This window comes from Pleuronectes platessa, chromosome 9 (assembly GCF_947347685.1).
Source record: "Pleuronectes platessa chromosome 9, fPlePla1.1, whole genome shotgun sequence".
Classification (NCBI taxonomy): domain Eukaryota; kingdom Metazoa; phylum Chordata; class Actinopteri; order Pleuronectiformes; family Pleuronectidae; genus Pleuronectes; species Pleuronectes platessa.
The window spans coordinates 20,961,645-20,971,933 of record NC_070634.1 but is presented as its reverse complement, the minus strand read 5'-3'; the positions used below and the strand labels follow the sequence as shown (position 1 = coordinate 20,971,933).

The 10,289-nt window shown below is 42.7% G+C and overlaps 1 long non-coding RNA gene across 2 annotated transcripts; it reads right to left on the bottom strand.

The window, feature by feature from the left end:
* Window positions 1–237: 237 nt before the first annotated feature.
* LOC128448478 (uncharacterized) lies at window positions 238–8,986 on the bottom strand. 2 transcript variants are annotated; one of them, XR_008339749.1, is made up of 4 exons: window positions 8,850–8,986; window positions 7,554–7,642; window positions 3,305–3,382; window positions 238–359 (listed from the first exon to the last, which is right to left on the bottom strand). It is a non-coding gene; the product is annotated as an uncharacterized LOC128448478 (long non-coding RNA). The 2 variants fall into 2 exon arrangements; XR_008339748.1 differs by lacking the exon at window positions 238–359 and having other exon boundaries at window positions 2,955–3,382.
* Between the last annotated feature and the right edge of the window lie 1,303 nt (window positions 8,987–10,289).

Here is a 10,289-nt window from a genome sequence, read left to right as displayed (position 1 = left end):
AGATCGTGGGTTCATTCAGGAATTCTTACAGACTTTCTTTAACATTGTGAGATGATGAAAATCAGACATGTTTAGTGGACTGATATGTATGAGTGTAAGTTTATCTACACAGTCGTCACAATCTGCAGATAGTCAATAGTTTAAGAAAATAGGTATGCAGAAAAACTAAAACAAAACAAAGAGAGAAAAGTTTGTTCTGCAACTTTATTCTCTGTGAAGCAAGGAAGAGATTTTCATCATGGTTCTCTTCCTGCTGTTATGGGCCATTCAAACGCTGGTTGCAGTTATGACACCTGCTGTAGTTCAGCTCCGCCCTCGCCCAGCGCCGTGAGTCAGCGTCAGACTGTCAGACTGTGTCCCTGCAACCAGAGGAGGATGAGACACAGAATATTTAGATAATTACTAAGATGGTGGTCAATGAGTTGAGTAGAAGCTGCTGGTCAACGCGCTGAGCGGATCTGGCTGCTACGCCTCACGCAGACAGTCAACAAGCCTTAATTAGCAACTCAGGCTATCGAGTGTCTGGCCGTCACCAGAGCTGCTTGTTTGTGCACTGGACGTTTGCACCGTCTCTCCCAAAAATAGCTCTCCGTAAACAACTTTTAGATTGAATGACTTTTCAGAGAGCTGTTAAGAATATACCCGAGAAAAGCCAAGTGGACCGGAAAAGACGAGTCACCATTTCACCTACTTCCACGACCTTTGTACGCAGCGAAATAACACGGCGCCAAACTCTGACTTTATGTGAAATTCTCCATGGATTAATAGCGCTTGTATTACAGAGCACTTCACTGTGATACTACTGTAGAGAAAACACAACCGAGAAAGTTCATCTTTGGTCAAAAAGCCCTTGACCGACGGCCCTGCAGAGGGAAACATCTCCGGCCTCCTCCGGGCCAACTAGCCCTGCTGCTCAGTGGAGGAGTGACAGGCTGCAGTTTGGTTTTGTTACATCAGACCCAACTTCCAGAGTCGACAGCCTCAACACGTTTGTTTTCTCAGTTTGGCCTCGAACAAACAACTTTCACATTTTACACGTGGCTGATGGCCCTGAAGAGGCTCATACCTCCGCCAGGGCCCATCAGTCGCCTTACATTCAGTCAAGCTGCACCAGGTTGCACAAGCTCACCACTTCCCTACATTATTTTGGCAAGATCCATGAATTATTCTCTGGGAATTCTGGGAAAATGTCAAAAAAAAAAAACAATGTCGAAGAAAGTGATTCCTGGATCTGCCCCCTGATCCAGATCTACAAATTGAATGTGTTCCTCCCTGACCTGATCCAAATCCTCCGAACCGAGAGCAATCGTAATCCTTTGAGTAGTTTTTGCATTAACCTGCGAACAAAGGCAGAGGAAAGAATATGTTTTCTTTATGTGACAGAATATGCAAAGCAGACGCTTTTTGCTTTTCTGTCAGGAGACTCCGTTTGGAGCGATGGAGGACTCCTTATCTCTTGATCTTTTTTCCTCATGCAGAACACACAGACTTTTGCTTTCTGTCCATCTTTGCTTCTCCTATTTCACGCGCGCTCCAACTGACCTATGACCTTTCCCGTGAAACAATGTGTTTTTCAATGGTGTTTTTCAAAATGACCACACTCTGCTGCTGGGGTCTGTTTTTAAACTGAGCACGAGCTCTTTGGGCTGTGGGTTAAGTTTGCAGCCAAACGTGTAAAAGTGTAATTAAGAGAGGGAGGAGGGGGGAGAGGGGGGGGGGGGGCTATGAGAAGAGGAAGAGAAAGGGGGCCAAGGAAGTAAGAGAAAGGAGGGAGAGGGAGAAAATAAAATGAGACCAAAATAGGGGAGGAAGAGAAAAAACGAGTTGAGTGCAAACGGGAGGAAAAGGGCGGAGGAAGAGAAGCACGAGAGGAGAAGGGGAAGGGGGAAGGAACCGGTCTGAACCAGCACAGGCCGACTCTCCGTGCCATACACCCCCCCCTCCTCACCTCCCTCCCTGCCCCGTCCTCCTCCTCATCTTTCCTCTGACTCAGACTGGCTGAACTTTTTCTTTTGGCGCCCCGTCATGCGCTTGTTGTCACCGGGAACAACTTGGATATACATTCCCTAGACGTGTAAGAGGATCCAGAGCAGCGTGAGAGCAGGGCACTGATGGAACTCGAGGGCCAGGGTCAATCACAGCCTGAAGTTGAACTCTTATATATGATTGTTTATGTCACTTTTTTAGCCATTTCCTTATTTTTTATTTTATGAACCTTCAATCGCCATGTTAATGCTGTAAACTTTAATTTTCTATAAGCTGTGTGTGTGTGTGTGTGTGTGTGTGGTTTTTGTCCTGAAATGAAAAGTGATTGTTTGTTTGAGAGGTGCCATGTATTAATAAAGTTGCGTTGAGTTGTTGGGATTGTCCAGAGCTGGACAGATGTTCCCCCCGTTCATCACATAAGGGAATCAGGACGTGTCCCAGGGAAGTCAAACTGGGAATATTGACCGCCCAGCAGACATTCTTGGGATTAGTGAACTGGTGGGACAGTTTGTTCCTGCGCTGTCGTCACAAGCTGCAGATCTTTATGTGGACGCTACAAGGATGAAATGGAGCGGTTACACTTTCAAGGAAGTGTATCTGGTTTCAGCCTCATTTCATAAGAGGAGTGATTTGTGTCTTGTTTATTCTATTAGACTTGCATGTGTGGGGTTCTGTGTGTTCTGTTCACCAGTGAAAAACACAACAACAAATTAACAACACTGATATAACGAAGAACATACACAGGGTTGAACTGCAGTAGTTCTAGGAGAGTAGGACAGTTATTACAGGAAGGCAGCAAAGGAAGCTCCTTACACAAATGCAGAAGAAATTCAACTTTATTAATCCTGCCGAGGAAATTAATTAACCACATAAATGACCGAGGTAAATGGCCTTAGACTAAAAAACAGGAAGCAATAAAATAATACTAACAAATAACTACACAAATCAGTGTATATATCGTATTTATGAACAATGAAGGTACACAGAACATTTTTAATTAACTTGATTTAATTTATCCATTTATTTATCAGGGACAATATTCATGAATCCCCCTCAGAGTGATGTCAACCTGTCGGATTGCATTGACCTCATGAAACTAATGACACAAATAAAAGGAGACATGAGGCTTTTCAGTGTTTCTCCAGTGTGTTGTGGGTTTTGTTGTGAATGTAAAAGTTGACTAAAGTTTAAAAAGTCTGCGGTTAGAAAACGCTGAAGCTCCTGGAACGCTGTGTCAGAAGTCCGGCTGACGTTTCCGTGATGTCATGTGACACGATGCTTCAGATCTGCATTATGTTCGTCGACATGCCCTACTCACGTTGGAAGTTGTTGACCAATCACAAAAGAGTGGGCCAGCTGGCCAATCGGAGCAGCCTGAGCTTCATTGGGGCGGGGCCTTAAAGAGACAGGAGGTAAAAATCAAGTGTTTCAGAATGAATATGAACATGAATATGAATTGAATGTGTCTCTTTTAAGAGATTTGGAAGAAGCCAAGAGAAAGAAAAGGAAAAGTTTTCATTACTATGGAAAGATTATAAAAAAGAACATATCATAGAAGTATGAGGTGTGTGAGGAGAGAGTGGATTTGATCTCGCTCTCTGTGATGAGCTCAGGCTGAAGCTGGCTGTCGCTAACACAGCTCATGAGAACTGAAACTATTCCTGGATCCAGCCGGCTGCCAAGTCCTAAACTTATTCTCCCAGACTGGCAGATGTTGGACCGACGATCAAACACAATCTATTGGTGTCTATTACACTTCCAGTAATCGACGCTCATCAGAGCAAACATGGAATCACTGCACGTGGCAGTTCGACTCAGGCTCCTCATGTGATGGCTTCAGGTTTTTACTGATGATGGAGCCAGTGCTGCCAAATATAGATATAATGTAAATCTGTTTCTATTCTTTAATTATATTTCATGATTAGATTTTCATATCAGTGAAAAATAAATCCTCATTCAGAAGCAGACAGAAGCATCTGTGTGTTGTGATTCTACTGAACAATTTCTTAACAAAGAAAGGTTGACTGGGATCAATTCTGTATTAAAAAAAATGTGTGAATTTTCGTCATTAGCACAAATTGATGATTCAACCCCAGACCAGTTAAACACTGGTCGAGCTGTCAAACTGTGGAACATCACAGACGTAATGGGAACTTGTTAAAGAGCAGAAATGACTTAACACATCACACTCCCTGGGCCGTATCCACGAATACTGTGAGAATACGCTCACAAAGCTCCTGACTTAGCCAAGATAACATTTCTAATTTTTTAGGAGAAACTTTTTTTTTCCCTAGTAAGTTTTATCTTTATCTAGTCTTTGGTGTGAGAGGAGATTCTTGGAAAGTTTTCTTGAACTTTTGTCACAAGGAGCAGCTCTTTGTAAAATGAAGCTTATCAGCACAGATGTATTTAGCTGTGTATTGTTGCATCCATCCATCATCTATTCCCTTTATCATAGGATGAGCTGAAGGCCAAAATTAGTAGCAGACGACCACTACTACCAATTATACTACTACTACTACTAATAATAATAAGTGGAGTATGAGGACAAAATAATAACAGAAAAGTAGCTAATAAAAGTGTGTTTGTAGAATTTGTATGCAGATCGTTGAATTATCGAGACAATAACTATAGAAATACTTTCACTTCGGGGGAAATTGATTTACCAACTTGTTGTTAGTGAAAGCAGTTCAGTTGGACGTGCAGAGAAATCCACACACTGCGCTAACTTCTGCGTCTTGTTTGAGGCTTTTCGGCCCGGTGGGGTCATCGCCCTCATTAGAGGTCTGCAGCAGGGGTGGAGTAGAGCCAGAGGTCAGACTGCCGACCTCTGACCTCAGCCCATAACTCTGCCAGGAGCCTCGCTGCATGCAGAGCAGATAGTAGGCGCTCTGTGCCGACTCACAGGTTTTATAACGCGTGACTAAAGGCAGCTTTATATTGTTGGAGCAGCCCGGAGCTGTTGTTGTGTATTCAACAGGTCATTTTCTGTTACTTTCACTGTCAACACCACACAACTCTGTTTCCATTACGGCTCTGGAGAAACTTATTTGGCTGTGCACATTTCATTCACAGCAATGGGAGAAAAGGATAAAGGTCGTATGAATGACCTTCAATTGAATCCTTGAAATTCCTATTGATTCCTTTTTATAATCTTAACATAAAAAGGATAATGTCAGTACACAATTCAACAAAATGTAGTTGTTTTTAGGACATTTGAAAAAAGAATTGTTGCATATTGCATCTTTAACGCTGTTCTTATTGTTTATTGTAATACTGCTGCAACGTTGATTAAGGAAATAACAAAACTGAGTCGGAAAAACAAGTTTGTGAAAGTATCTGTTTCAAACTGACCCTGAGAGTTAAAGTGCAGTTTAGAGAAACGAAATGAGAAAAACATCCTCGCAGCCGTCAACGTGCCCTTGAGCCAAAATCTCAGAAAAACACAATCTTAGTTGCCACCAGGAGAAAAACGTCAACATGTATGAATGTGTGGAAGTGAACAGATATGAGGCAGGATGTTGGCATATAAAAACAATCAGTGGATAAATAGTAATTCATAAAAAGCCCAAAACCCAAATCCTGAATGAGCGTCTCTCTCCAAATCCCGGCCCCTTCAGTGATTGGAAAAACATGCACCATAAATCCAAGTACAGCACAGCCGGGCAAAGTGTCTCTATGTGCCACAGCTGAAAATCTGTTCCACCTGGACGAGGCAAGGCGGCACCACCTAGTTTTTCCATTGCATAACTCCCCAGCTGCATTTTATTTATGGATGGAAAAATGTTTCCTCTGTTTTCTGCTGCCAAACCTTCTAGTAATAGTTGGTCAAAACACTGAGTTGAATCTGATGGAGTTTGTTTTTCAACGGACACAGTGGATTTTCTGCCTGGAATCTTTCTTCTCAAGCAAAACGTTCAGTTGGATTGGCAAATTTTCAAGAAACTTTGTCAACAACATTTAAAGGTCAACCTCTGACCTCTGATCCTCAGGCCCAAGAGCACTACGAACAATCAGATCTACAGATGTTCTGTTTTTATATCAGAGCCTATCCGCTCGGTGACGCACCACCTGCGACTGGCTTTCTCTTTGCATTGAATTTTCCTTCGGCCTGTTTACGTTGCACGATTACCAGAGAAGCAGGGCTTGTAAACAAAGGCCCCACGAGGCCCAGAGGAGCAGTCGTCCTGCCAAGGCCCGACAAGAAATCCAGGAACAGGAAGAGAGAGTCAGAACACACGTGGAATGATTCCTGTTTCTGTTTCTGTAACTCGGCACAGAGCTCTCTCTAAGCTCAGCTGTGCTTGGTGCCTCTGAACGTGACCAAAACACAACAGTGAGTCTGCTGCAGCCAATGTTCAAGTCCAGCAGCTGTGATCCCACTCTCCCTCAGTCCAACTCTGCAGCCCGAGCACGCAACCTCACCAGACACCAATATCTGTTGTGTTGCTGCTGCAGAGCTTTGGATATCAGGCATGCTACTGTACAATACATGCAAAGAGCTCCAGAATGTTGTAGAGAGGCTAAATGCACAATCTACAACTTGATATGATCAGAGTTTCAGTTTTGCTATTTTTACTCATCAGAAGTTGCAGTTATTTCACTTTCAGTTCTGTGACGTATAAATTCAGTCGATATCTGATTGAAAACAGGAAATCCATCACGAATGACCACAATATGTTTGTGTCGGTCCGTGCTTGTGCATCTGTGCACATATGGTGTGCTGCATAAAAACAGTCCTCATATGCCGTCTCTGATTCCTCGTGGAGGGAGGGGTCACGGCCGCTGCATTCTCAACATGCAGCTATGCGTCGGGCATGTCAGCGGGCGGCCCTGCCAAGGCCCTCTGTGGTAAAGGGCAGTAGATGCACTGAATGCCCCCCCCGCTCTAACCCCAAGCCTCGCTGTGGGGCTGGGCCAGCGAGAAGCAGCGCGAACCGGCGTGAGCCAGTGCTGTGAGCTACATCACCCCCCGTCTCCTCCTACCACCAACTTCCTCCTCATACGTGCGCACACACACATGCACACGCACATACATTCAGATGAGTTTAGTTATGGGGTCTGCCATTGTCTATTTTGACAGTGAAATATGAGCCTAAACTAAATTTTATTTTCTGAGCCGGCTGCAAAGCATTTTTTGCCAAAAGTAAATTCCTGTTTTGATCAGAAGCTTGGTTTTATTTCAACGCAGGTGTTTTTATTTTATTTCATTCTTGTTGTAAAAATGTGAACGGCTTTTAAGAGAAGATTTCTCCTCATAAGTGCTTCCCTTCATATGTGAAAAGCCATAAAATGATTCTCACAGCGTGAGAGAGGTTTAGCCAGAGTGCTCCAAGTTTACAAGGCCCTTTCCTGTTGTTGGGGAGCTGCGGAGGGTGTTGTTGAGCCAACTTCCCATTAGTCCCCACTCGTTCAAGGACACACTTTCTAGAGTTTACAAAGGAAATAACTTCCTCTCACACCATAACTGATTTATGAAACTTTCCCCAGAGTCTTTAAAGGTCTCAACGTCAAACACTTCAGATAAATATGGTGAAGAACATTAGTTTACAGTGGTACCAACTTACATCTGTGCAAACCAGATCTGTAGTGAGCTTGATAAGAGTGAAACGTCTGAGTCGTTTAGAGATGGTAGTGATTCTCCTCACTGATAAACCTTATTGAGAGAACAGAGAGAACAAAGAGTTTCAATTGGTGGCAGCTGTTGTATGAGTTGAGCTGAATACAATCTGCCAACAGTGAAAAGGACAATTGATTTCTGTTGAGCAACTTTCTGGTACAATGAGTCAGAGCCACTGCTCTGCAACACCCATATTTTATAGTCCTCATAAACAGTTATTAAACCAATGTTTTGCAAATTCCTTGGTTTATGAGAAGCACTCTCTGACTCATTAGTATCTATACCTCTTTAGTAAATCATAATTTACTTCACTGCTGTTTTCCCCCTCACTCTCACACACGAAAATCAAGGACATCCATTATCACAGAGAGACTCATACAAAAGGCCACAGACACATGATGCACACACAGAGCAAATGCTTTCCTCAGTAAAGTTTCATGTAACGCAAAAAAAACAAGATGTGTTTTCATGTGCAGTCTATATAAAGGCAGGAGGGGGAAGCGTGTGTTTAGTCACACTAACTCATCGGTCACATGCTCCCATCTGAGAAACACAGGAAACACTTTTCTCCTTTCACCGTGTGTGATGTGCATCACAGTAAGTGTGTGTGCATGTGTGTGTGTGTGTGTGTGTGTGTGTGTGTGTGTGCATGTGCATGTGCCAGCAGCATGGTTTGCATGTGCAGTTGATTTCTATCTCCACCTGCATAAAACAACGGCACTCTGACGGAACATGGGCATAAACTTTAAACAGTTAAAATATTGTGTTTAAAAAAAGTTGTTCTTGCCGAGTGTTAGGGTAAACACGTCTCCGGGGACCTGTCAGAGATTTACTGTGACACAGCTTTGGATGAACTTTAGTTTTGGGAAGATCTCGATTTTTGAGCAGCATTCATAACTTTGCAGTTGTCATGCAAGAGTGTTGGAGAGAAACTAAAAATAATCTTGAAAGCTTTTATGCATATAAGCAGATTACACACAAAAGTCTTGTTATTAAACACAAAAGTCCAGATACAGAGTTTATATTGATCCTCTCCAATTGTGGTTTTAGAAAAGATTGATAGAAATTACCAGTGAGTATATTTACCAACCAATAAACACACCAACTGAGCTCCTCTGAGATAAGTATAAATGTCCATATATATATTTATATGGAAGTGTAAACTATATATATATATATATATAATACAAAATACATTGTGGTCAATTGTGCCACAAGATGTCATTGTCACAAAGTCACACACCTGCACCGTGTTTGTTTCTCTGGTCGTGACCTCTCATGATCCCATCAGGCCATTTAAACGTTTTAAAGGGTCGTGTGATGTCACCGCAGAAAAGATGCTGTGGCATGTCAGGGGAATTCGAGCTCCGTGCTGATTGGACAAACAGAGACTTGTTTCGCTGTTTTTTCTTTTCTTAAATGCGCTTGGTAACAGTTCACCCAATGAGAGCAGAGCAGAGGGCGGGGCCTGATGTTCCCAGCTGTCTGTGTTGTCAGACAAACACACACACTCACACACGCACACGCTTTAGTTCCACTTCCCCTTTGTTGTCGAGGCTGATGCTGAAAGCAAGTTTGTCCGGTACATTGCAAAGTTTTGCAGCCTTGCAATTAGTTTAAATGTCGTCAGTCTTTGGGAGAACAACACGTTTTATTTGTGCCAGATGTTTTCACAATTTCAAAATGTCATCTTAATATATCCATTTATCCCCATGCATCTCATATATGATATAAGATGGAGGGAGAAACACGACAGAACACAAATAATCCCACAGGAAATGGTTTATTGCTCATTTGTGCAGATTGCAAATGGAAGAACTGATAATCAGGTTCAGTTCTCAGTGACAGACAGGATTTAAACTGAGAGTGTTTGAAACTAATATAATCTGCGGTGAAAAGTGAAAGTCAGAGCGTAGGAGTTTGACAATTTAAAAAAAGGGTGTCGTATAGGCTACATGCAATTGCTGCCTTTTAAATGACACGTGTGTTGCTTCAAAGCGTCTGCACAGGAAGTTTTTTTTTTTCATATTTCACTGCAGAGAGATAAGATTGAGAGAATATACAGTTTACAAAAGTGCATCATTGCCTCCCAATTATAACTACTGGAAGGGTTTCTTACATCTCCAATCTCCCAGTTTGTTTTGTAGGTCCGTTTAAAAGCATAGATTCTAACCATTTCCTTCAAACGGCAGTAAAGAGGTCAAAGGTCAAAGCTGCTTTGTTGTTGCACTCAGTGAAATTCTCCAGTTTCTGTAGGTGTGTTTGTTCAGCTCTGTGCTCACAACACATGCACACACCTTGGAAAAACACCAAGAAGTTATCTCTGGATTCAGTACACTATCCTTCCATTATTAAATGTATCTATGTTTCTTTTGTGGTGTTTGTTTAACTATTCACACACAGCATTAAATCATCGTCTTGTATTTACTTGTGTTTCTGCTGCAGTCTCATGTCCCCCAGTTCCCTCTGATAACATGCACCTTTCCCTCAGACCCAAACCAGCAACTTTCTCCACACACTACAACAACAGGCTGAAGAGTCGTGACACACGGGCCAAACACACACCAGCCCAAACAAGCAGAAACGGGCACATGGGCCACACACACACACACAGGGCAGCAGCATACAGTTAGACACGCACATCCTCCATGTGTTATTACACTTAAATGTCTGGAGCCTCAAC